This window comes from Coturnix japonica, chromosome 9, assembly GCF_054131305.1.
Source record: "Coturnix japonica strain WE chromosome 9, WE-NBRP24, whole genome shotgun sequence".
Classification (NCBI taxonomy): domain Eukaryota; kingdom Metazoa; phylum Chordata; class Aves; order Galliformes; family Phasianidae; genus Coturnix; species Coturnix japonica.
In genome coordinates, this window is record NC_140671.1 from 2,461,013 (window position 1) to 2,488,847 (window position 27,835).

The 27,835-nt window shown below is 37.5% G+C and overlaps 1 long non-coding RNA gene across 2 annotated transcripts in view; it reads left to right on the top strand.

Moving 5' to 3' along the window:
* The window catches only part of LOC116654112 (uncharacterized), a 194,495-nt gene that overhangs the window by 65,525 nt on the left and 101,135 nt on the right, over positions 1-27,835 (top strand). The window contains exons 1-2 of one of the 2 annotated variants that reach the window (XR_004309034.2): positions 2,700-2,928; positions 16,384-16,500. This is a non-coding gene — a long non-coding RNA (uncharacterized LOC116654112). Of the gene's footprint in view, positions 1-2,699; positions 2,929-16,383; positions 16,501-27,835 lie in introns of those variants that run through there. The other variant, XR_014931950.1, reaches the window with a different exon arrangement.

Sequence of the window (27,835 nt, forward strand, 5' to 3'; positions counted from 1 at the left end):
ATGGCTGTGAGTTCTTCTGAAGGCTGCCTGGCCTCAGGCTACCCTTGAGCTTCCCAGGGAATAACTTCAGAATGTGCGTGCCTCCTTCCTGGAAGAAGAGAGATGGTAAAACACATCAGTGCCTTCTTTTACTCATAATATGTGACATACGTTAAACCATTCCTTAAATTACTCATGAATTCTAAATCGGTTTTTATAATTTATATTTATTATAGGAAACAGTATTTTCTACACTTTGGTAATTTAACCCATAATTATGACTAAAACTGCCTCCTCATTTAGTAGAAGGTGGTAGTGGCATTACCTCCCTCAGAATAATCTTGTTGAACAATGTGTGTAGCTGCGTGGAAGCCGTTAATTCCACACATGCAGAATTGCCACTGTCAGCTCTTGAATGTATGAATAGAGGCTTCCGGAGTAACCTGCAGATGAATGTGCAGAATTGCTCTTTGCAAGGATTTCGGCTAGTTAGGAGTAATCCCAGTCTGCACTTCAGACAGAGCAAGGGGAAACCTCCCACACTGCTTGGACTCCAGTAGGTGGTAAAGAGAACAATATTCTGTCCTCTTCAAATCCTGTAGAAGTGCACAAACCAAATATATATGTTTAAAGTGAGCTATCAGTAGCAAATTTCCCTGTAAAAGTCAGAACTGTAGAGACTTCAGTTGAGAACATTTATAGTGTTTGTAACTTCTGTTTTCATTCCATGTCACACCTGACCTTCTGGGCCACTTATTCTACACTCTTATAATGCAGAGGAGCTTGATTTCAATGTGACTCTATGCTTTCATCGAAAATATATTAAAAAAAAGAAAAGTGGTAAGTTTCCATATATATTTTTTTATATATATATATTCCTGATAAAAATAGGAAAGCAAAGCTTCTGAGGTTCTGAGGTTTTTACTCCATGCTGCAGTGGCCTCATCTATAAAACACAGGTCAAAATAATATTTGGTGAGATTCTCGTTCACCTTAAATTCTCAAAGCATGTAAGTGTTAATTGCTGTTGGTGTTGGAGAAATGTTCTTTTCATAATCAGCTGTTTCACAATGCATTTCTTTTCATTATCTGCTTAAATATTCTTATCACGTAATGATCCTAATTGGTCTTATATCAATTCTGTCCTCTGGTTATGAGCAGGAGCAAAAAGCTTGTGGATTGTACACTTTAGATTTCTATCTTCATTTGCATCTGAAATTGTAATAATGTAAAGGACCCAGAGATACTTTCCTGTCATGTTTGATAAAACTATAAGAGAAATGATTTCCCCCCCTTCAAGTTCTTTGTGTTTATTATGTTTTTTTAAGATTAATGCTCTTAAAACAGTTTTCAAGAATAATCTCTGAGATTAAATGATCCTACTGGCGTCCCTCCACTAATGCAGTACTGAGTAGGCCACGCAGTGGAGACTGGATAGCCTCTATAACCTGTAATGCAAATTAATTTGTTCTGTATTGCAGTAAATAAGCAATGGAACATCCAGCTACTGCACTTCAGATACAGACAAGCAACATTTTAGAACTGCTTTACTACAAGTGCAAACACCTGCGTGCTCACACCCTTGTATTTCTCTGCATTGATTTAATACAAATAAATTGGGAAGGGATAAAATGGATAGCAATTTCCATGCCTTAGATTGTGTGAAGTCTCTTTTGCTCACCTATAAAAATAAACAAGTGGAATACGAACAAAATAAAAGCCTGTAATGTGAAATCCCTTCTGGCAATAAGAGCTATGAAACCATCAAACCACTAAAGGCCAAATCTAGGCTGGTACAGCTACACAGCATACTGCTAAGCCTTGCAGTTACAGCAGTGAGGCTGCAAGCAGGCTACGTGGAGGCACTGGAGCTGGATGAAGGATGTGCAGAATAAGTCATGTCTTGTGGATTCATATCCAACCTTGGCTCTCATATCCAGCACTCTTTCTGCACTCAGGTTTGTTGCAAAAATACCAGTGCCTTATTGCAATTACTCCTGCTGTTTCCACCAGTTACATGCATAACTTGGAGTTAAAATGCATTTAACTTTCAAACAAGGCTGTATTTTCCAGGTAACATTTCTTTTCCTCTCCTGCTCTTGCAGTGCTGCCTGCTGCCCACGCACTCTCTGTAATCCCAGCAGCAATTCTGACTTTTTTTCCCTGCTGCTTCTTACCCTACTGCAATTCCTCTGTGCAAATCCCATGCCAAGCAGTGAGAGCAGCGTCGGCCTGCTCAGCTCACAGCAAAGCAGGAGCCCTGAAGACAAGAAGAGTAAAGGACGTTCGTGAGCTCTGCAAAAAGAGATTGCCCATAAAGTTCTGCTTTCATGTCCACTTCTGAACCTTCTGGGAAGGCAAGAAGTGCATATGAAGGACGGCTCCTGCTGGTACCAAACCTGAATGTTTTCAGTCAAAGACATAAAAACGACTTGCTGTCTGGGCATATTTTATTTTACTTTACTTCAAATCTCGACAGAGAATGCAATATAAAGAAAAAGTCGTTTTGTTACCATTAAATCACAGGGGTGCATGTGCATGCAGAACTCGATGCAGGAAAGCACGTCAGTAGCAGCTGCAGCCCTGCTAACTTGCAGCGTCACCTCCTGCCTTAATGCACTTCTTTAAGGCATGTTCCTGCTCCTGTGCATTGTACGAAAGCAAAGCGAACAGCAGGGCCGTTTCCTCCCCTCTTTGCTCGGCCGTTGCTCCCTCCCCTCGCGCCGCCCCCGTCTCGTGCCGCCAGATGGGACCCCCTGTGCTGCCCGCTCATGGGCAGAAATGGGGAAAAAAAGACCAAAAAACCCCACGATATCGCCTTGGAAATGATTTCAGAAGGTGCTGCAACAAATCCTGATAAGATTTGCAAGTGATTTCAAGTGATTGCATGGCTGTTTTTCAAGATACGAAGGGAGAGGAAAGGGACGATGAACTCCGTATTCATGTGAGGTACGGGGTTGCCTGGGGCTGCCCTGGTGGCTGTGAGCACTCGGGTCAGTTGTGGATCACAGTGTTAGAACCGAAGCTGTTTGTTCCTCTGCCCCTGGGCTCACACAGCTGCAGCCCGGCCAGACCTTGAGGTGATGCCAGCATCAGTGATGCAGGTACATTGCTGCATCCCATCCTATGCTCCTGCATCACACCTGAGGCTCCACAGATCAAAATACTGCTTGGGTGTCGATAAAAGTTGCTTTATTTGAAACGAATGAGTTCCACAAAACAAAGCCTGCAGAAGGATTAATTAAGATAAGCTATGTTTACGTCAAGTGGATCTGAAAATCAAGTCTCTTTGCATGCCGCTTGGTTAATGGAAATATAAGTTGTTTTATTAGTCAAACGGCACAATTAATTATAGGGAAGATATTCTTTTTTTTCCCTCCGGGGCTTCTTTATGACTCTGCTTACACTGCTTACAATTAATCCTAATGGAAAGATCAGACAATCCACGGTCTCTTGTAAATTTTCACATCCTGATTATTGCTTCCAAGCGCCCAATGCAGCAATGCTTTTTTTCAGAAAACAAACTTTCTATGTTTTATCCATAGTGTTGAATAGCCCCAAATCCCTGTTCTCCTCCTGATCCAGGCAGGGTGTGCTGGGTTCTGGAATTGCTGCTTGCTCCTTTGCACTGCTGAGCCACTGGAGCTGCAGGGCTGTGTGCTAAACGTGTTGTTGGTGTCTGCTGTGTGAGGTGGCTGCTCAGTCCACCACAAGCATTGCCAGCCCTGTGTTTGATTTATGCACATAATGTGTTAAGAGTTTTGTCTTTGAAGCTGATTTTGGAATGATGATATTAAAGACCTGCTTGAGTTTGTTCAACTGATTCAAATTCAACAAATTCACTGAGCTTCTTGGAAGCTAAAGGCAGAGAAGGGACAGGGAACAAATAGCAGGCTAATGACTTTCATCCTATTGCTTTACAAACCTTGATGTGTCCTTCCAATTTACTGAAGTTGTGGTTACTTTTGCTGTTAGGAAGGCTGGTGTTCTTAGACTATCATAAGTAAGTTAGCTGTGGCAGTGATCTGTTGGTAGCAAAAAGTCTCGCCAATATATTGCAAAATGCCTTCCTCCCTCTTCCTCTGAATGAGACTGGAGGACTTTTATGAATCTCCCAGCATTTTAATATCATTTTGGTAGAAAATACATTATTTATTCTTTTAATGGGAAATGTAACAAATTGGGATGGCTCTTTTATTAGAACATCTGCTAGGGAGCAGCTCTGGCTTAATGTGAGTGAGCCATAATGACCATTGCTCACTGGGGACAATGTCAGCAAATGATCTGCTTAGTGGAGACGTCCTTAAGCAGTGCCAAGAGATACAGCAGTGATCAGTCAGACTTAAGGAGTCAAATTAGTCAAAGATGGTAAGCTCAGACCCGCTATTATGCCAAATAAACGTTAAATGCAACAATTTTTTTCATGCATTATTGACTAAGATACTTCATTGGCTGGAATCTCTGACAGTTTGTTGTGTTTGGTTTTTTTAATGTTCTTTTTAACTGCTTTGTCCTAAAGGCTTCAATTAAACGAGCATTTCAGTGATTGGAAGGATCGAGGCTGGGGCACGCTGCCTGATGTAGCTACTGTAATAATTTTAAGCAATCTCCAGGTATTTACTGTGTGATTCTCAATTTTGATGCAAGGTGTGATGAGATGCAGCTCGTCTTCATGCTGGTGCAGCAGTCCTGCAGTGGAAGGAAGTGGTAGGTGGGGGTGATCCCTGTGTTAATCAGTGCTGTTAAAGTATCAATTCATTTTTCCTTAGTGCAGGTGTTTTATGTTACCGTTAGGAATGTCCCATCGTGTGACACTTAATGGCTGGCTCTAGCATGCATAAGGGGAACTGCTGTCAGATTTTCTTTTCACAACTCGATGCTTCCAAACCCTTCCAATATACTCCTGTAAAAAGCCAACCCCCAGCCATGCCTTCTGCTCCCCAGAACTGTGGCCTGTCCTCCATTAGAAGGATTTTGCAGAACTACCCATAACTGCTGAAAATGAGAAGTCAAGGAAGCATTGTAATGAAGTACTCATCAGAGAGGGATTCTTCAGCTCCCTTATTGTATTTATGAAGCTGAAACCCCTTGCCTGCAATTAACCAAGTTATTTGAAATAAGGATGGAATTGGAACGATGGGAAATAATTTGATCTTAAAAGTAGAAAGATCGATCTGTGTATTTCACAGACCTTCAAGTAATTGTGAGTAGCGCCACTTTACTACTAAGTCGTACTAATGAAGAGTTATTTATGAAGGCCATACTAAATGCAGCTCTGAGCAGCTCCATTCTGAGAGCAGTTATTCAGAAGAAATAAGTGGAAAACCATAACATTATATAGCTTAGAAATTTTACAGGGCCAAATTTGAGAGCAGAGGATGAACCCTCCTTGCTCAGGCAGTGACATTCCTCTTGTTCTGCTTGCTAGAATCTTGAGCATTCCAGCCTACGCTCAAAATACTGGTGTGATTTACAGTCTTCAGTTCTGGTGTTTATTACTGTGTGGCTATAAGACAAATCAGTCATCCTTTAGGTTTGTTACCTGGCATTCCTTCCATTTAGACAGGGAACAAGCTTAGCAGTGCTGAGCTGTCTTAAAGTATGAAATGAGATGTTGTTGTTGTTGTTAAAGTAGTGAAGCAGGAGACAAGGAGGGAAGGAAACCTCTTGAAATAGATGAATCCGTGCCTGTTGTTTGTGTTCAGTTATTGCTGTTCTTGTGGTTCAAAATAGAATGATGCTATACAGAAAATAATAAATAAATAAATAAAAGGAGAATCATTAGTGCTTATTTGTGATTACATGGAATTAGGTAAGTCCTGCATCCTGTGAGAGCTATTGTTGGTAAGAGGAGTGCACTTATAAAGGAAAGAATGAAAGTCATAACTGAGAGTATTTCTTCTTAGAATGACTAGAACTGCATTATAGATTAGAATTTCTACAATAGCTTTCCAGCCATTTGGCAGTGGATACGTGTAAATCCTCTGCATAACCTGCAGCAATAGCAGCCGGCCGTGTGATTCTGAGAAATACCATGGAAAAAAAAAAGGCCTGAAGAATAATGAGAAAACTTTTAAGAAGAGGGATGGTAGTGATATAGTAGCATTGTCCCTCTGGGATAACATTTACCAGTAATGGGTATAGTCCTTTGCTGGCTGTTATCTGGTGTTGAATCCTGTGCACCTGTGTGTGATTTCAGTGGCACAGATAAGTTTTCTTATTTCAAATGTCTCTTGCTCTCTGAGATTCTGTCTGGACTCCAGCCTCAGCAAATTACCACCTCAGTGCTTAACTTTTCCTCCTTACTCAGTGCTTTCTGCAAAATGGTAATGCAGTTTATTTTGCATTTATAATTTGCCTCTTGTGTTAGGCAAAAAATTGTATCTTTTTAGTAATTTTTAAAGTCACTTTTCCATGTGTTTCTTTGGCAAGCGGCAGTCAAGTAAAATTGATTCTGTTCTGTGTACATGAAGGTGCCCTGTAGTCTTACAGTGAATTAAATCACTACACGATTAATGTTCACAGTCAACAAAAATCCAGTTCATGTAGCTGTGAATATGTAGTACAGAGTTAGAGGGCACCTTGTCCATGCAGCTCTTGTTGCTTTTGTTACAGAGAAAAAAAAATCATGGTTCTCTGAAGTTATCAATAGAGCACAGATCTACATATAGAAATAAAGAGACTATTTGGATGCGCTCTCATTCTTATGAGGTTAACTGTTGCTAAAAAATATTTTTAATTCAGAATCTTCAGTCAGTGCTTTAAATAAACAGTAGAATAATTCCCTAGAGGCCTTTTAGGGTCAATGAGAAAGATTTATAGCATCTAAAAACATACTGAAAAGGAAACACTTTGGTAGAAGTGCCTGTGAAGGACAGGATGCAGTGAGCCACTCTGGTTAGTGGGTATCTCCATCAACTTTCCTAATGTACTACACAGGAAACAGAGAGTGGTGCCCAACTGGTGGTGTGGTGTGTTGGGGTAGATTCTGCTGTCTTCTTTCAGAGCATCAGTGTGTGAGCTGGCGTGATGACTCAACTCTAGGAGAGAGGAGAGTTCTTATTAATTCATCACAAAAACAAGCAGTGATGTGCTTAAAATATTCAGTTGAAAGCAGTGGAAATGCTGTGGAAGTGTAAATGAAAAGGTGTTTTGAGCTTTTGAGAGATGCATTAAAGCCTTCCATCAGTGACAAACTTGTTGCCTCCCATTGAAGCTCCTGCTGAGGAATAGGCCAACTTGCTTTGCCACAGGTACAAGGTAAGAAGTCTCAAGTGATGTAAACGAGGTTATTTCTGCAAGTTCTACTCAATGTTCTGGTTTTCCTGAGGCCAGCAGTGTCATTGTGCTCCAGAGTCCAGACTAATGTTCAGAAAAACAGGAAGGGTTCTTGCAGCTCTGTACTGCTCGCTGTCCCAGCATTTATTTCCCACCTTGGAAACTCTTCTGGTAGATGAGACTCCAAGAATGTCCTAGAACAGAACAGACTATTTGGTTACTGTCTGGTTAGTACTAACTTTAAAAAAGATGTATTTAGACATTTTGGGAGAAGGGTTTATATTTAGTGACTTTTTACATTCAGTACTTTACATAAAATCCCACATCCAGTAAATTCAGCAATTTGTGGAATTATTTTGGCAACCAGAATTACTGTGAAAGGAGCATATAACTGCTCTGTCAGGTCACTGCTAATTCCCTAAATGCAGGAGACTTAACAGCAGTAAATGTCTGGAATAGACCTTGCCAGTCTTTGGGCCAGTTTTTTCCTAGGAGACTTTGTATGCCCAAACAGAAGATTCTCCTAGGTATGAGATTTAAACTATTGTTTGTTAACTATAAAATACAAGATGGGCTGATTTAATGATGTTTGAAGAATATAAATGCTTGATTGATGCACAAGTTGGATATAAGGAGCCTGTGGGGGAAAAATGTTTAGTGATTGTGAATGTGCTATTCAAACCTTTTTGGATTATTAGTCAAATACAGTATTTTAGAGTGAGCATACTGTCCTCCAGAGAATTTTGCTCTCCATTCCCTAATCAGGTTGATGAGCACATTAATATGCAAGTGAAGGAAATCTCACAGAAGAGTTGATTATCTTATCACGTGTGAAGCAGCTGATATAGGAACATAATTGAAGCAGTTCTAAAAAAAGCTTTTTTGGGTCAAATAGCAGTACCATACTCAAAGATGCAAAAGAAAAGACTGTATTTTAACCCAGGAATAGCAGGTATTCTGAGAAAATAAGTTGGTTGGCCGAGTCACAGCTCTTAGTTGCAGAACAGAGGTGGCAGCTACTTTAGAGACTGCTTCCTTCATGGTGTTTGCACCAGTTAAAAGATTACAGTGTGTTTTTAGTACAATACAAATGAAAGATGTACAGTAAAAAGCCATGGGTTAGACAATGAAATACACTTGTTAGGAGATGTTCTGATTCCTTGCTGAAAAAGACTGCAGAACAGGAACATCCACACAGTCTGTCTTGGTTTCTGTATTTCAACTGACTTAATTAAATTCCTTTCATGTTTTCCATGTGCAAATACAAGGTAGACCTGAAGGACTGGGATTTCATTAGTGTTTTGTGTAGGGGAAGGAAGAAAAGGAGGTGGTGCTTCTGATTTTATAAATATGAGCTAGTCTAAATGTTTGTCTGTCTTGATAAGAATATTTAAGATGATAATATTTTTTTTGTTACTCATATACATGAATGTTATTCTGTTTGGTTCCAATGCTGCTCCTTCTCACAGCAATTAGAACGTCTGTTGAATCTAGAGGAGTCAGGCTTTTACATTTCTCACAGTAATTTCTGTGCTTATGTTTGGCGAGTACCTTGTGATGTTGACTTTAGGGAGACGGTAGGATGGTGTTCTCCTTAGCGTTAAGCTTTTCCGTTCCTTTGCTTGCTTTTTGCCTGTACAAATCTGCAGAGTACAGTCAGGAGGAAGAGATGGTTATGAGGAAAGCATGAGCTGAAGTCTGATTCTTGTTTGTACATTAGATCTGTGTGCAGTCTTTGCCAGCCAGATGTGAGCCTTCCTCCCTGCCCCCATGCACAAGAATGCACTGAGGGGCACAGCTGGTGCTGAGCTGAGTGTCAGCAGATGAAGCCTGTAGAGGAACGGAATGCTGTGAGTTCTGTGCTTCACCAGGTCATTGGTGTGGCTGATGGTCACCCCAGTCTGTGGCTCAGCCAGCTCAGCCCTGCTAGCAAAAGGCTGTGTGCAGCGTAAGCATGTGCATCCATGAAGCCTTTCTCATCTCCCTTGTGTTCTTAGCTAATGATTCTAATTAAATATCTGATAAATTTTTAAAATGATGATATTAAAACTTAGCATCATGCTGATTGGCTCATTTATGTAATCTGTCTGGAGGTAAATACAACTTATGATTCACTGTGTGAATACCAGTAACCAGCTGCTTTTAATCACTCGTGCATTTAAAAGGGCACTCCACAAAAATAACTGAATACTTTCCAATATTTGAGAAACTAGTAACAAATTGCAGATGTATAATAAGGTATAGAGACTCGGAGAATAAATTACTGTTATTAGAAATGGAACAAATAATGACCAAAGAGCAAGATTGGTCAGCATTTTATGAAATTTCATAGCTAATATAAGTCACAAAGAAACTTTTCTCAAAAGCAATCAAGCTGGGATAGAATACATTATGAGTAATGAACTCAGAGAATGATTTAAGAGAGCAGAGATTTATTGTGGATCGATTAAACAGAATATATTCATCCTGATTTTGAACCATGAATGTGTTGTGACATCTTGTATTTTACCTGTTATTTAACTTGTTGAATGGCGTGGGACTGTGTAATGGGAGGGTCAGATTGGATAATAGGAAAAAGTTCTTTTATTTGTAATCAGAGTGAAAAAGTTACTGCTATCACAGTGCTAAATGAGTCAGGTAGAAATGGAGGTTGGTTACTGAGCAATTAGCAAAAGTATTGCCAACAAGCTAGAAAGAAGGGACAGTGAGACAGTATATGGTGTTACCATGCAGTCCTAGAAGAGAAGAATATAATTTTGACCTTGATCAAGAGCATCATTGTCATTTAGCTGCATTCAGTGAGAGTCAGAGAGTAAAGAATTCATCCATATTTCTTCTAGCTGAAATTGTTTTCTTCCAGTATGTGACTGGAAAGTTATTTAAGTGTATTGCTTTATTGACGTATAATTCATGTGCTAACATTGTTTCTTTCCAAAAAAGTTAGTAAGCAAAAATAATTCCATAAATTACTTCTTCCTGGTAACTTTTTTTGGCATGGTTTATTGAGATAACTTGGATTAATGGTCCAAGAAATTGGAAGCCAAATGTTGATAAATGTTGATAAATGAGAACTTTATAAAGAAATTTTTTTTTTGTGAGATTGCAAGGATTATTCTTATAAACACACACTGCTAATGTAACATTAGAGGTTTATGTTATGTTAACAGGCAGAGATCCATTTCTCAATGGCAGGAGCTTGTAGAAGTTTCAGTGGAAACAATGGCAACTCTTGTGTTAAATTGTGATCCTCCTTTAACTTAAGGTAGTATTGTAAATAACTTGTGTCATTGTTCCTTGATGCTAGGGAAGAACAAACAGTGCAATAGAGAAGATATTTTAATCATTTATTCTTGTTTAAAAAGCCATGACTTTGTACAAGGCTTTCATATCTTGTTAGAATTAGCTCTGTATTTTCTCAACTTGGTTTTATGGGAGTTTATGCTAGTTGGCTTTATGCTATACACTCTCTAAGTAATTGCTTACTCTGCTGATATGGTTGTAAGCCAGAAAATTTTCATGTTGCTCTTAGAGAAGAGGTCCTGTCTGAAATGAGGACTCAGTTGGGCTCAATATTCTGTGTGCACAATTATATGCAATCGTTGTCTGAAAAAGCCCATCTAATTATAGTTAGTGCCTTTGCCAAACATTGTTCTAAACTATTAAAACATCTATAAAACCACACTATCATCCGAGTTAAGCACACCACATACTGATAGAAAACTACTGTGTAGTTCTGAAGTAAAACCCTAAATGGATTAGTTTTCCTGAACAACTGAAACAGTTGAACTGTTGAAGCACAGATCCTGCATGGAACAACCCTCCCTAGGGTACAGAACTTTTCAAAGGATACCTTATGCAAAATCTTTTACTTACTGCAATTTTACTGAAAGAAAAATACTAAAAAAGTAATAAAATAAATTAATAAAAGTAATAAAATAAAATAATAAAAAATACTAAAAAAGCCAAAGTAATCTCTGAGAGCTTCCGCAAGCAGAGTCTGAGCCAGATGAGGCTGTTACCTAGACTGAAACCTTAGGGTTTTTGCAGGAAGAGTACGGTGCCTGCTAGAAGGCAATACAGGAAAAAGGCCTGAAGAACATTCCAGTTTTGCTTTCTGGGCTATTTTAGCATGAAAGAAAATAACCATGCCATTTTGTTGAATTGCCTGGGAGTTCCCCTTAACTTCATGCTGATTTGTATGCTTTGCAATTCTTTGCTTTTCAAACTTTGCATGCTTAGTACTTTTCTGTTAATTTCCTTTCTAATAGGATTTTAATACATAGAAAGAAAACAATCTCCTTTGAATGTTTAAAATCCTAATCTAGCTGTGTAAGTCTCTCATTATCTAAGCATTTCTTATTCTTGATAGCTATTTTAAAGCATTTTCTTGCAGCTTTCACAGGAGTTTTGATTTGCATTTGGTATGTCGGCATGTAGTCATTTAAATCTTACAGTATGCTATTTAAGTGTGTGCTTATTAGCTTGAGCAGCATTTTGGTCTGGAAGATAAGACAGTTGAAGTTAATAAAATGTGGAGAAGTATGAAAATGACCAGTTTTTACTGAGAAATGTACTGTGCCTAACATGTTTTAGTATTATATTGAAGTTTTGGTAAGAATATTTCTTGTAATTTCAGTGAAAGGTGAGCAAATACAGGAACAAAGTCTGAGAACACAACCCTAGCAGAACTTAGAAAAAAATATGTCAGTGATCCTGAACCTGATTTCTGGCCTTTCTGTTGTTAGATTGCTGGGGACTGAGGTTTGATATAAGCATTGCTAATGAGAGAGAGAGTGAGAAAGAAACTGTAGTGTTGGTGAAAGTACTGAGCATATCATCTGGAAACTGTAGGTCTTCAGAACTGACGCAAAGTGGGGAGTGGGGAGAAGATGGATGGACTTCACTCTGAGCAGGTTGTGGCAGTGATGGGTTGGGTGATGACTGGGGAGCTGCAATTGCCAAGAGTGCAAACTGAGCTACTCATTGTGTGAATTACGAAGATGGTTTGTGTTAAAAGATTGAAAAAGATCTTGTCTGTCACTCTGGAAGAATATTATGTGGATATTAATGATGTCCTCAACGGTCTTCTCATTTTTATTCTTATAGTATATCTTTTTCTATGCCACTGGATGCTTTTTGCACAGAAGACAATCAGCTTTGTATTCCTTCTTGTCTTCTATTTCCTCATGCAGCTGATACTCCATATTACTCCCTATAGACAGCTTCTGGAAAAAAGGAAATAAGATCTGTCTTAACACATTGCTTGTGGTTGTCATATTATTTGTCTGCGTAGAAAAAAGCATGCATAGCATTAATAGCTGATGTGTATCATATCTGGAAGGTGGTGTTGTACCTTTTATTTACAGTGTGTTGCCCTCTGTTGGAAGATGTCACTGTCTGTTCTATTGATGGTGATAACAAGGGGATGCAGCAGTTGTACTCCTGTGGTAGGTAATACAGAGCAGGGTAGAGAAGAGATGCTGTCAGGTTATAATATGGAGTTAAATACTGCAATTGGAGAGAAGGTGCTGTCAGCTTAAAAAAATTACAGTACAAATGTGCTGCCGGTTTGGGAAGGTGTAAAGGGTTTTTTTTCTAGATAACGAGCAGTCCATAAGACAACAGAAGTACTCAGTAATTTACCCTTTTTATTCTGAATAGTAAACAGTCAAATAATTTTTAAGAAACTGCACATAAACAACAACAACAAAAAATAATTATGAAAAGATGGATGTGAAGAATTCATTGCTGAACACGACTGAATCTTGCTACTTGAGCACTAGAAACTACTTTTTCCAACAGTAGAGACGGTTTTGTCTAATAATGTATAAAAATAATGTATTGATGTTACAGCCACGAAAATCGTCTTTATAAAGGATTGTGGCATTGTGTTAAGCAGACAAGAAAGCTGCTTTTTAACCACTGTATTAACCCACCACAGTGAACTTTGGAACATCAAAACTTATCTAACACAAACATTAAGAACAAATTGAAGTATTTAAGCCCAATTAAATCTATTTTAACAGGATATAATAGGATTTGTCTACCTGTCTAGATTTTAGTCTGCACCAATGGCTACATAAGTCACTGAACAGGTTTCCATCAGCTTTGGTGGTCTTTGGATCAGGCAGGCAGATGTATGCCATGACACTGACATAACAAATGGCAAAATATGTATTTCTGAAGCCACACTGTTATCTGGCAGCTGTTCCATTAACATCTTTCTGAACCTACAAGATCATCTACTGAGCTAATGGCTCATAATGCATATATGTAATTGTTGACTGTTTCCTGCTAAGCAAAGTAATCGCTTTCTACTTGAGCACAAGCAGATATTCCTTCATATATTAATTAGAATTCAGCATTAATTCTAACCATGAACTTCATTTGCTTTCTTATGGACCTGAACCTTCTATTTTTACTGAGATCTGGCCTCTCATAAAAGCACTTTTTAAATGTGAATTTGAAACTACAGGACGTACCTAATTTAGCACCCAGTCCAAAAATAAATGTTACTTTCGGTCTTTAGAAGTAGATTACAGGAAGAAAAAGAAACAAAATCACCAACCATGGGATTACTGCATGTAATGTACATGCATGTAGAATATTTTAAAATCTGAAATGTAATGCTGTACATACAATATTATATTAGTTCTGTTTCAATGTATAATTGGATGAACAACTTAAATAGCATCTGGGTGAGAGGAAAATAAATAGGCCAACACATGCATGCAATTTTCTTCTTTTACTGTGGATCTGTCGTTGAACCGATGAGATATGCTGTAATGCAAAGAGAAACATCAATATATTTTAGAATATGATGTGTCGATTTGTGTGAATTTTAGGTAAATATTTGAGTTAGATTACTGGTCAACCATGTGAGTTTCCTGTGAAGAACAAGATAATGTTTGAATGTTAGCTAGGTTATTAGGTTAGTTAGGAATGGGAAAAGGACATTTCTTGCTCTTAGGTTACAAGCTTACATCAAAGAACTTCCTGCCTGCCTGTGGCTTTTGATTCCCAGCTCTGCATCCACACCACAGAGCTGTGGAGTTTGGTGTGGACTTCATCTTTGTTAACCTCACATGTTCTAAAATGCTGAGGAGGAGAAAAAAATAGTTGTGTTGTTGATGGAAAAATGTTCGAGAACAAAACATTTCAATACTTATGTTTCAGTTTGCAGGTATATGTGTAGAGCACAAACCTGTTACTAAAAATCAGATTTGGGATTTGCGAGTTAAAAGGATTTGTAAATTAATGCTTTAACTGGTACCAGCCTTTTTTCATCTGACTAATTTAAGATTTTCGAAGTGGCAGCATTTCCTTTTGGAACTAAGGTTGTATGTCTCTCGTGTGATTGGAAGTGTCCTAGAAAAGCATAAAAGAGATGCTGTATAGCTGGAGTATCACTTTTGATAAAATTGCATATTGAGATCATTACAAAACACACGTGACTTTTCACAAGAACAGGAGATATTGGGACTTCTAGTTCCACCTTGTATATTGCTTTTAGCCAGTGGGTATTCTTCACAGCCTGTCAGTAGAGTATGGAAGTGAAGCGCAGTAGCAAATTACTGCTGTGTCCCACTTTAGCTATTTTTTCAAGTATAATGTGTCCACTTTCTCATTTTGTTTCCAGCCTTTTGCGTTCTAACAAGGAAGGGACCCTTCTCTCTTTATTTTTAAAGGATGCCTGTACTGTACTTTCTTACTTGAATCATTCCTTGAGGATTCAGTAGACCAGAACAAGATTTCTCCTGAACCATAGCTGTTCTGTCCCTAAATACAGCTGGAGGGTGCAGTCATACAGTGTACTGAAATCAACACAGATTACTTTTGTGTGTCCAGTAAAACTTCCTCAGTCTCACAGCAATCAATGGAGACATGTAATGTTAAAAATAAAATGCAAATGCCTGAGTTATTTGAATATAATCACTTTATTAATTTAACTGTCTAACAGATACTGATGACAGTCTTATAATAAGGTCCAAAATGTTCTTTCTCATTACAGGAATTAATGAACTCACACATCTTAAGAATTTCATTTTAATTAATTAGGAATAATTTCTGTGAGACGGAGTGGAGAAAAAAGTGCCAATAAAAAAAAAAAATCCCTTTTGAGGAGTGGAAAATTAGTAAATCTGTTAATGAAGGATGCTGAATGTCAAGGTTTCATGACAAGGGTGCCTACAGTTTTCTGACTCATGTAGAAAGTCACTGAGTGGCTGGAGTCTTCCAAAATTTCAGCACTGTTCTCATTCCCGCTCATTGCTTTATATATGCTAAATAGTACATAATCCCTACAGCAAACACAACAGATATTTGCTACAAGACATGCAAAAAAATAGTCTCTATGCACAGGTAAAGTAAAAATGTGGCACTGCAGCTTTCAGTTTATTTTTTTAAACAGTGAGTTAATAAGCATTTGTTAGTAATATAATTGTTAATTTAAGCATAGTTTCAGAAAGTAGAAAAACTAAACAGAAATATTTTCCTTGAACTGTAAAGTGTGTGTTCCTCTTTTGAACTCCAGGTCTTTCAAAAATTAAATTTCTAAAGCTGCACTTCAGAAACAGTCATTTTATAACTAATCATGTTCCGTGTTTCTGCAGAACAGAAATATTGGCTGCCACTGCACTGTATTATGATAATTTTTTTGTCTTTCAGAGCCTAAAAAACAGTACGATGGAAGCGTTTAACATGTTACTCTCAGGAAGCAATTTTGGATACGAGCATTTCCTGATTTTATTATTATTATTATTTTTTTACATTTAGAATGAGCTTTCATATCTGACTTAAAACGAGCAAAGTGTATCATTTTGGTTTATGCTTCATTGGTTTAATTTCCTACAACTGCTGTACCCAGATTTCAGTACATATTGGCTTCAGAATCTTGTTAATGTTAAAAACAACTAACTTGGAACTGCTGAAACCATGATTGATAACAGGTAAACATTAAATCTGCAGGAAATTCTGAGAGAAGTAATTTAGGAGCAAGTGGTATGCAAATAGATGGTTTCTTGAGTTAGGATCAATATGCAAAGTTGTTAGACTTAGGATAGTACCAAAGGAGTACTTACTGTTACAATAACTTTTTTTTCTTTCTTTCTATGTTGTGTGCGATAGGTGCACTTTAGGAAAGATAACTCCAGATGAAATTCGAATGAACAGAAGAGAAGGGGACTAACGCAAGAGAAAGGGGCCGTGACTTCCATAAAATCAGCCAGCAGCTCAGTGACACAGGTAGGTGCAGAGTTTAAACCATTTGCATTGCACCATTATACTATACAGATAAGCTTCATGCATTTCATTTTGAGAAGCAGCTGTTTCATCACTGTTTTTAGTTTCTACTTGTTTTTTTTAGACACTATTGTGCAGATTTCTGATATGTGAAACTCAAAGTGTGTGCTTAGTGTATTTGGTAGGAATATGCTGTCCTTCTTGGGGATGTTGCCTTTATACTTAGGGACTGAATGCTATTTTGACTTTAAACTCTTCAGGAAAACATGTGAGTGAAATCAAGAGGAGAACTTAGAGATGAATGTCAAATAACATAAATGGTCTGTTGGGGTCAACTCCATTTGGGATTATTTTTACACTGTTTAAAAAATGTATGGCCGTACATATATACTTACACTTTCACAGACTAAAACTTTCTCTTACTGATTAAATATTTGCAGATCACTATAGTTTCCAAAAGCTTTTAACTTTCTGCTAAGATAATACACGAGCCTGCAAACAATGAAAAATTCTATTTAGACACATCTCAAAAGGACTGATAGAATATGGTTACAAAAGAAGTTGTTATGCCAAATTTGTTTGTGTTCTAGAGAACAGCGTAATAGGTTGGAAAATGGGAGATCCACTTTTCCTTCTAATGTCATTGCTTTGTAGTTGAGCAAACTGTGTCACGGTTTAAAAGCTCTTCTGAGCAAAACCTACTTCTCACTCCAGATTTGTCTGTATAAATACATATTATGTGCTCATCACCTCTTACGTATGGACAATAGAATTACAACAAAAGACAGGAAAGACTGTGTAAGCTTTTAGGCAGAATCTGAATGGCATGGATGGAAGCAAGTAACTAAAATTGTAGATTTACGGCTCTAGCATTCTATCCTGTATGGTAATAATATTCCCGGTGCAGTCTTAGAAGAAAAGAGCACCAATGAATCTTTCTGTAGGCCTTGGGTATTTGTGTTTCCTTTGTTGTGATAGCGAGGATTCAGCATTACAATTTTTTGCTTGTCCTTTCAAAATGCCAAATGGAGAAAAGCTGTATTTTTAGGCAGGTAAACATAATTTTAAAAATGTTCTTGAGTTCAACAGCACTGGCCATTTTGATGGATAGAAACCTAGAGATGGTTGGCAAGGCATAATGATGGGTGCTAAGAATCTTTTCATTAACATGTAAGCAGTGTTTGGGAAGATAACATAAACTGGTGAAACCTGGGCAGATTTTAGCAAAGGGGGGGTGAGCAAAAGACAGAGCACAGTGCCACCTAGTGCTTTTGGCAAAATCAAACTGAGCTGTCTCAATCAACTTTCAGGCAGATACAACTTAAATAAAGTACCTGAAAGGATGATTAAAGTTTTAAAGTAGAATTCAGAGAGCTGGACTCTCCGTCAGGATGCAGGTTTACTCTGAGTTCCTCGGAGAACTTCCCAGGTATGAGAAACACACTCAGCTTGAGGGGAGTGGATCCCATTTAAGTCCCCCGTTTTTTTTTGTGGTTAAAGTATGGGGTGTACCCTGGGCAAATAAAATGCTGTTATGCATTAAATCTCAGCAAAAATTTCATGTCTTAAAGAATGTTGTAGACCACATGTACCGATAGGCAACAGGGCTAACATCATGCTCGGAGGCATTTCATATTTACTGCTCATCAGAGCAACAGGAGGAAAAAAACCAGTAATACTGCCTTACTTGTAAAAAGTAAACTGCTATGTTTCTTCTGCTGTGATTCATAAGTCCCATTATTTGATATCTTGCTATTTGTATTATTCATCCAAGTTATTTAAATCACCGAAGCTTCTATAATCTTAGCAGTGATGGCTTTTTTTCTACAAAGAAAACCTATTAGCCAGTTGTTATCCTCCCCCATCAGATATCTCAGTCATCCAGTACTAGGGCAGAAATGTTGTATGACACTGAGTGATCTATTAGACAATATGAATAATGCACAGCACATAGCCTAAATGTTGGTCTCTTGAGCTATCAGCGTCATTTAAAATTAGCAGCTTTGAAAAAGAAAAATAAGAAATTTCCTAAGTTTCCTTTTTGCTTACTGGTTGGACCAATAGTATCATGAAAACTTAAAAGATGTTAATTAAAATCTTTTTTGTTTTGCCTGGTTTATTGAAATTCATTTTTTATTTTTGTGACCTTTGTCAATCGCTTTTTCACCTCCATTTGCAGTTCTTTGGTCATAGTACAAAGTGAAAACTGCAGCACTAATCAAAAGTGATCAGTTAAAACCTATGCATATTAATTAGACTAAATGAAAGATTCATCCTTCCTGCCTTGAGTTCCAAAGCCCTGAAGCACTTTGTAAGTCCTCTTCATTTCCTCCTTGGTCAGCCCACCGTGTACTCTGACAGCCCTTGTTCATGGCACATAGCTCATGGTCTTAATTAAATCACAGATGGTAAGCAATTGCCCCCCTAAAGAATCATTTGGACTTCTTTTCATCTATTAGATGGTTTGTAGTTCTGAGGGCTTTGATACATCCTGGAGACTCGTCTCTACCTATTACAAAATTCTACCAGAATTGCTTTATTAATAGATGAGTGGTATTGTTGAAAACAATTTTGACTTAATGTAATTGAGAGTTTTAATGTGTCATTGAAGGTTGTTTGAGGTTTAGTATTTAGCATGAGGTATTGTTTGTGCCTCCAGGCTTAGCAGACAAAGTAATACTAAGCATGCTGCTGAAGCCAAGCATTATCTTTTTTATTGCAGTCCTTTCTAGGAGTAAGATCAAGAATTCTAGAGTCTAAAACTGTGGATGGTGTTGGTAAAGCACTTGAAATGATGTGGGCCCTGAACCTGTTCAAGGCATTGTTTTGTAACAGTTAAATGCTAATGACAGTGGGTTTCTATGCTGCAGTTTCAACTTCCTTTTTACTTTCTGCTTCACTGTTGCCTAACTCTGAACCCTTCTGTTTGCGTTTTATATGGATTAAAGCTATTGCATCTATTCTTTAGGAAATACCTGGAGCATGAAAACTGTTATATTAAATTGGTTCATTACAATATTATGTGATAACTGCATAACCATCTATTTGGTCTTTCTTTGATCAACATTGATCTTGGCTCTTACTGCTACTGACACCTACAAACCTTTTTTTTTTTTTTCCCTAGAATGTTTTTTAATTCTAATTTGGAGTTGTCAAGAGCAGGTTCTTTTATTTTCCGCGATAACAACTTCCAAATTTTTTAAAATATCATGGAATTTAAATCAGTTCTACTGGAGGCAATTTCAAGTCAGTGTTAAAAAGGCATTGATGTGCCAGCAGTGTTTTGCTGCTGCCGTGTGTTTCACCTGGAAAAGCACCTTGGTCTGTCACTAAAGGGCACTGCATAAATGTAGTATAGTATTATTTATTTATTATCATAGCACTACACTCCAAGCTACCTCCCAAATACATCAGTAACCAACCTACCTAGGCAGTTTTGTCATTTCAGTTTTCTTTGCTTTTTCTCCCTCTGTGTTTTTTTACTTATGGCTTCTTGTGAAATTGCTGTGGTCTTTCTGTATAATTAAGCACTAGCTTGTTGTACCAAGTCTGCCTGGTTTAGCCCACTGAGCCATTCATTTATTATTATGCTTTTTTTTTTTTTCAATGCATAGTTTTTAAGTGGCTCATTTTTCCCTTTAGTGTCATTGGTATTTTGACATTCACTACGTAGGCTTTTTTTTTTTTGTTTGTTTGTTTAGAACAAGCAGCAACATTTTAGTCCTTCATTCTCTAATGTCAAGGCTGTGTTTCTAATTAAATATTTATTGTACTTGCTGTTGAATTTCAGTGTTGGAAACAATTTAACTCTGTTCCCACATCAGTCCTAGCAAAATTTCAGCAGACAAGTAAGGTGGTGGGTATGTCTGAGGGCCAAGGGTTTGCATATAAGTTTGAGTGGACATGTTACACTAGTTTTAGGTTTTTTTATGGTCACCACTGAATGTCAGGTGGACATTCAGTGGGGCTGTCCTCACTTCTGTTCTGAATGGCTTGCTCCTTGGCAGGTTCCTTGGTAGAAGGAAAATAGTTTGGTGAGTGTAGCTCACTGGTCTTTAAACAATGAACTGAACTCATTGTTTTTATTTAGATACCTGTTTACATGTTGAAATGATACATTTTAATAACATGACATGCAATAAGTTTAAAACATTCTTAAATGAACAAAGTAGGTTTACTGGTACAAATCTTGAATGTAAATATTGGATATTTCATGTTGTGGAACTTCACGTTATGAGAGCAGATATGCAGTATTAAGCTGTGCTATTACATCCTAACAATATAATAAAGTACTTCAAGCAATGTAGAAATTTTACTAAGCATCTTAAACTTATTTTATCTATATTCATTATTAACCAGGTCAAGTTTAAACAAAAAGCATTGTTTTTTTGCTCGGAGGACATTTTCCATAGTGGTACATACTCTGAAGGAGGTTTCATGTTGCATTTTCCTTTAAGTGGTAGGGAAAGCTGCCATTGCGGTGGATGACAGTTAATGCACTATGGACCGAACTGTGTTACTGTGAACAAAACCATCTCATGCAGTATAATGTGATGTGTAGTTTTAGATGATTTCCTCTGGCTTTTGCAGCTACTCTGCTGTAGTGCTGAAAGTAGGAGTACAAATTTTCACTTGATAGTGGCTGGCAAAGCTGAAAGTACTGTGTGGGAAAAGAAACCTCAAACCATTAGGAGAGAAGCTTCTGAGTCGAACAGCTCTAATAATTTTGTGAACCATTCTATTCATACTCAAAGTGCATACAATTATCCATAAAATAAATCGTCTTGGTCTCATAATTGTCTTGGCTAATTACCTTTTCAACAAATTAAAAGGTGAGAGGGCTGAATGCTTACGTCTGTATTTTTTTAGTAGTGGACACTTACGTTGTTCCTTTGTTCATTAATCTGGATCTCTAGTTTAAAAATGTTATATTTCCAGTTTTCCTTAGTAGCCCAAGAAAAGCTTGGCTGTGCAATCTACGCTACCTGTAAATAAGGATGTTTTATAAATATGATCCTCAGACCTCTCCTTCTGCAGAACTTTTTCCAAATGGGAGAAAACACACCAAATAAAAGCTACTTGCAATTAAAAATCACCTCACACCTTTACAATGCTTGCAGTGGCCTGAGGGATGGTTTTCTTGTTTGCTAACACAGCTGAAGACTGACTGGATTGAAAAGAAAATGTACTATGGAACTGAAAAGAAGAAGAGAAAGCTTGTTTTATCACTAAATGAAACGTGAGAGAATACCTATAGAATTGGCAATCCTGCCTTGACATTTTAAACCTTTTATGCTTCTAAATTTGCACAACTCCTGATCTATGAATAGGAAGAAGTGTAACAGCTAGAGAGAGATTTTAGCTGCATAGAGTTGGTTCATCTTGTTTGGATAAGATTTATCATAACAGCCTCCCAGACAGAAGGCGGAACTGGACCAGCACTACCACTATTGCTATTTTCCATTTCTCTGGGAAAACTTTCATACAAAAGAGTTAGAAAATGACTTGAATTTTAAAATGTGGCTCTCTACTGTCTGCCTATGAAATGATACGGTGCGTACGTAGTACTTAAAAACTTACAAAATGTAATTGCATATATCCAAGTGTTGCAACTGTTTTGTATTCATTTGGGGAACAAGAATGCATATAAGCAGGTTTTACCTGCATCTTGCTCAACTAATTAGCAATACCTCCAAAATTCATTTCAACATAAAACACCTGAATTTTCATGCCACTGAGAAGGGTTTGCAACTTGTGTGAATTAGGGAGCTTTTCCTATGTAGTCTTTTCCTTTTAGAACTTGAATAGAAGAAATATGAATATGAGTGTTTTCAGCACTGCTCCAGTTCACTCTCCTGTTGCTCTGGCAATCCACATGGGAAGCAGTGCTCTCTACTACTCACTGCCTGAAATGATCTTCCTTGAAAAAGAAAACAGTGTCCTGGTTAACTTAGCTCTGCTGCGTTTATTTCTGCTTCAAAGCTATATTGGAGTTATTGTGTGATCATTTGCTCTATACACTCTGCACGAATATATCCTCTGACTTCTGGAAGCAAATGCAATAAGGCTGAAAGAATCAGCTTTGATACTTTCCCACTGGATTACAGTATAATTTGTTTGGCTTCTGAGCATGTGATGAATTATTGGAAGGCACATGATAAGTACTTGCACTGAGAAAACCCTTCTAAGCTACTGCCTGGAATGAAGGCAGCATTCTGGTTTTCATTTACATCTCCAGATCACTGAGATTAACCCAACAGTAAATGCCCTCTGTGTTCAGATAGGAGGTTTTTTATGCCTGGTTGGGAGAGGAGTAATTGGTGATATGTCTTAGATCCTAGGTAAGTGCTCCAGTGAAAACTGTTGTTGCAATGTGGATCATGTAATGTGCCATAAGGAATTAGTATTGTTGTTCTGTAGGTGACAGTTATACAGCACAGAGAGCTGTGTATCAGATTAGCATTGTTGCTTTAAGGTTTTTTCCCCATCATGTGTTTACTGGAACTGAAAATTTGGTCAATCCAGGGCAAGCTCGAGACAAAGCATTGGACTACCCATATGAAACATAATCTAGTTCTGAATCCTAATAATAAAAGTTTATTTGGTTTTTCATATCTGGTGTTTGAGCAACTGCTTCCTTTATTTTGGCTTGCTAATTTTTACCCGAGGAGGGCTTGTAGGAGAGATCTCTGCTGTGCTGAAGTTCCCTGCCTTGGACGTACTTTGGCTGCTACTTACCACTTCTGTCGTAGGCTAAGAAGCAGTAGCACTGTATCTAAGAGACTGTCCTCTTTATGTTTCTTTGTGTAGGTTAATGCCATTGTTCTACTGCATGCTTTGAGGGAAGGTAGAGCTTCAGTACTTGGGCAGCAGTTGCGAACTAGGTGATGTGTTAGATTAGTACTTGCAGGACCATAAAGTACAGATGATATTCTTTTGGTGCTTTGGCAATGTGATATTTGTATTCTAGGAGACATTTCTAGCAAGTGCATCTCTTTGATTCTTTACTCTGCCATGCAGTTCAATAGACAGAGAAAAAACTGATGGAAGTGAAAGACTGAAGGGAAATGTACAGAAAAGTTTACTTGGTCTGTTAGACTTCTTTGCTTTCATTTATTGCCCTTCTTAGCTGAGCATTGTAAGAAAGCAGTGATTGATAAACTATAACTGAAGAAGACAGAGGTCTTGGGTAACATTTTAGCCTGTAAGAACATATGCTTCTTCCAGCTTGGTGTCATTTTTGTGAGAATGTCTGCAATCAAGGAATAATAACACATCTCTTTTGTCAGTTCACTGTCTGCTTCAAGATGTGAGTCCAGATGTCTACCAGAAAACAGATGTACTAACTACAAAAAAAACAAACCCAACCCAACAACTCAGATATGACAGCTACATTATTCATCGAGTAATAATGTAAATTTTACTACATCCAACATCCTCCATGCAGTAAAAAGATTCTGTTTTTCACTCCAGAAATCAGTTCTGTTAAGAACAATGACATGTTATTTTCTGTTTTTGAAATCTCTCTAATTTCCTTGCCTAATAGAAGTCCTAATTCTTCTCAGTCCATAGTATATTCCTGTTCAGAAGCCATCTGCTTGTTTATATACCAAAATATACTATGCTATCACTCTTTGTCAGCTTTGTTATTTCATTTTTTTTTCTTTTGCTTTTTACAGCAATGAGAGGCATATCACTTTTAGTGTGATTAACTTTTGTCTTACTGACCTAACGTTGATACTACAGGAAGATTTTGAACCTCTGATTGTCACAAATGTGACACTTGTAATGGTTAGGCAGTAAAGGTACTTGTATGGGCTGGGGAAAGATGTGGCTTGCTGTTGGGGATGTGACAGAAATATTTGTTATCTTGTTTCTTAGCATTTTGTCTGCGTGGGAGTATTTCATCTGTCTGTGTCATTATCATTGCTATCTAAATAGCCTGCCTTCCTTTTAGATCATTAATGTTACCAGAGTTCTACAGTATAAGTACTTCTCTATCTAAGTTCCTTAACTCCCTCATTATCTTTACAGTAAATAAGACTGATAACTTTATCTCGGATCACAGTCAGAATTTGCAAGCCCTTATTTTACAGTTCTTTACCCTCTCTGTCAGTACTTGATCAATTAGTGATAGATCCATTCAGCAGCACAAGCACGGAATGTAAAAGTACTGTTTCGACTGGTAATCAAACTTGTCTTTCTGTGCTTGAAGTAATTAATCTCTTATTTGTTTACTTTTGTCTAGTCAGGGCTTCTTCTTGTACTCACAACTAATTAAGTTGAAAAAAGTATGTTTCCTGCCTTTGACTATTAGTATTAAGATAGTTTGTTTCTAAGAAGTAACTCATGAAGATGTTGAATGAAACTGTCAGATAGTGAAGGTAGAAAAAATATTTTGTGTTCCTCCCTATCCTTAAATTTTGTGAGGTCAGAGAATGAGACAGTGAGCAGAATATTGGAAACAACAAAAGAAGATGTTTTCTTCTTTAGTGATATTCATGGTCCATGTGATCTAGATTGCTTCTCTAGAGAGACAAGGATGTCCCAATGTTAGTTATTTTAAAAACTCTGAATGTGAACTCTCGAAAATGAACATGGTGATTAAAGTGAAGTTTCAAATGAGAAGTAAAGACCAATTTTATACAGCTTTGTAATACTTTGTCATTCCATAAATGTTCCCATACTGATCATCAAATAGAAAATAGATGTCTTTTTACAACGGAGAGAACTGAAATACAGTTTGTCTGGATTAGATTATTTTTGTGTGTGTTTCATATTTATAGAACAGAAAACTTTCAATCATGCTAATGCTTGAGTATTGACTGATGTCTTGGATTATCAGCCTGTGCCAGTGTTTTCTGCTCATCCTCATTTCCATGGAATGCTGTTCTGCCTGAGCTTTCTCTCAGGAGGGATTAAACATTTTTGCATTTTTCAAATAGAAAGTCAGTGGTGAGGTCTACAGTTATAAGATCTGCAGTTGAAGAGCTCTTTGCTCCTGGAGCCATCGGCACATGTTGTCCTATTACAGACAGAAAACAAGCAGCTGCTGAAGGCAAGAAGCAGTATGGTAGCAATGGGGGGCTTAATTATGCCCAAGCTGCACAGTATTTAGGTGCACCTGGCACCCCTTGGTAAGGTATGTAGGTTTTTATTACAAAGACATTTGTTGATGAAAAAAGCTGTTTAGGATTTAGCAAACATTCTGTAAAGGCATTTTATTGCTATAAACGCTATTTCAGTGAAGTTGATAAAATGCTACTTTTGGTGCCTACCTTATAGGTGTCAGGTAGCACTTGTAGAAATAAAGTTTCAGTGTTGTGGTTCAGGCCTGTTAGGTAAAAAGCAAGGTGCATTATGGAAAATCCTAATTACCTGCAGGAGTTATATGCAGTTGGTGCAATGATCACGTGCAAGCTGAGTTAGAATGTGTGGGGTAAGTCTACAGCAGCAGAGTGTAAGAGTCAGAAATCAAAAAACCATCAGATTCGTGCTCACAGCATTCCCAGAGAGTCAGAGTGATCATACCCCTCTTCTCATTGGTTTGGAGATGTCTGTTGGATTCATCTGTCTTCTACATCAAGGGTTTACAGGACTACAGAGATGTCTGGGGCTTATGTTTGTTGTTCTTCTGGTTTGTTTTAGTGGTTGGCTTTGGAACTTCTGTTCTCTGTTATTTCAAGCAGTCATGCCATTGTTTGCTTTTTCTGTCCTGTACAAGCTCAGTGTTCAGACCAAACAGACTTTTTACTTCTCCCAGTGCTGTCATTTCCTGATGTAAAACTTCAGAGCCAGTGGAAGGACTGAATTAATTGTCTTTGGTAGTTCTGTCAAGAGGCTGAACAGCTGAAGAAGAATTGATGCAGGATTGTTTTCAGTCTTCTATCAGTTTTAAATTAAACAGGATTGATCCAGCAGTATTTCAGAGTACACGTATACAGACTCGTATCTGTCTTCATGGTTTATTTTCTGTCCCATTGAAAAATAAAATATAATGAAAACTTAAAAACAAACCCTGACTCTTCCCCCAAGCCTCACATCTTCTGCTGACTCAGCACATTAAAAAGCTTGACTTTGAGTCCATGCTGTGTTAAACTCTGCTTTTTGTTTTCCAGTGCATAAGATGTAAATTTTTTAAGAAGTTATAAAAGTTTGAGTAAACTTCGTAATGCATTCTTACCTTCCAGACTCTTAATGACTAAATTGTGTGTGTGGAAAAATGAATGTAAGCTTTCCTAATTCTTATTTTGAGAAAACAAATAACATTCTGAGAATCATTCATAGTAACAGCAGACAGTCCTGTGTAACATCAACGAAAAATAAAATAAAATGTGGCCTACCAATAATTTTTGAGGAAATACGCATCTATATATTAAGCACCTTTTCCACAGAAATTACATTAAACAAAGTCTTCTTGTTTTCTGCTGTGTTTGAAGAAAATGCATCTTTTTTGAGTTGCTCGGGGTTGATTCAGTGCTGTGTGCTGTCCCAGCATTTCTCTGGAAACTTTCATTACTCAGAGTGAAGGTGACTGTAGCAGAATTCTAATGCAACAAAATGCATTAAGCTCAAAAAGTAAGAGCTCTGCATTTAAAAAAATAACAACAAAAAGGAATTTTGAGTGAGCAGTGAAAAATGTCAGGGTGGTGGTGTTAATACATTCCTCCACAGGTCATTATTTTCCATAGCAAGTTCTCTTCATCTGAATGGCTTTATTTATCATACTAGTAGAAGGAGATCTTGTTCTACTTCAGACATTTAAATTCTGAATTTGTTGTTGAAACAGTGTCTGAGAATCGTGGGTTAAAATTCGGAGATTAATAATCTGGTGTACTTTCCATAGCATTAAAACCAAAGTATCTTAATAATGCACAGTTTAATGACATTGTTTGCAGTGAATTCTTTTATTTTCATTTCAAACTGAAAGGTTTAAATTTTACTCTGCTAGCTCTCATATTCATGCTCTACATTGCATAATTTTGGTGCTCTATACAATTGTATTACACTTTAAGTGGAGCTTGAAGCATGTCTAATTTAGGAAATATTTACATATAATCAGGGAAACATGACAAGGAAATCTATTTAGTAGCAATGCAATCAACACTATAATTGATATTGGAAATCTTTCTAGGAGGACACAGTTAGTTTAGCAAGACAGTTATGGCTTCATATATTGCACATAGAGTATACCAGCAAATTGCACTATTTGTTTATTTACTGCCTTCATCTTTTTAAGTAATATTCCTGTGTGGATGCTATTTCTAGCTATTTAGCAGTTTCACTTTGTCATGATTCAGTAGACCAAACTGCATTTCTGCATTTTATGTTTGATGTT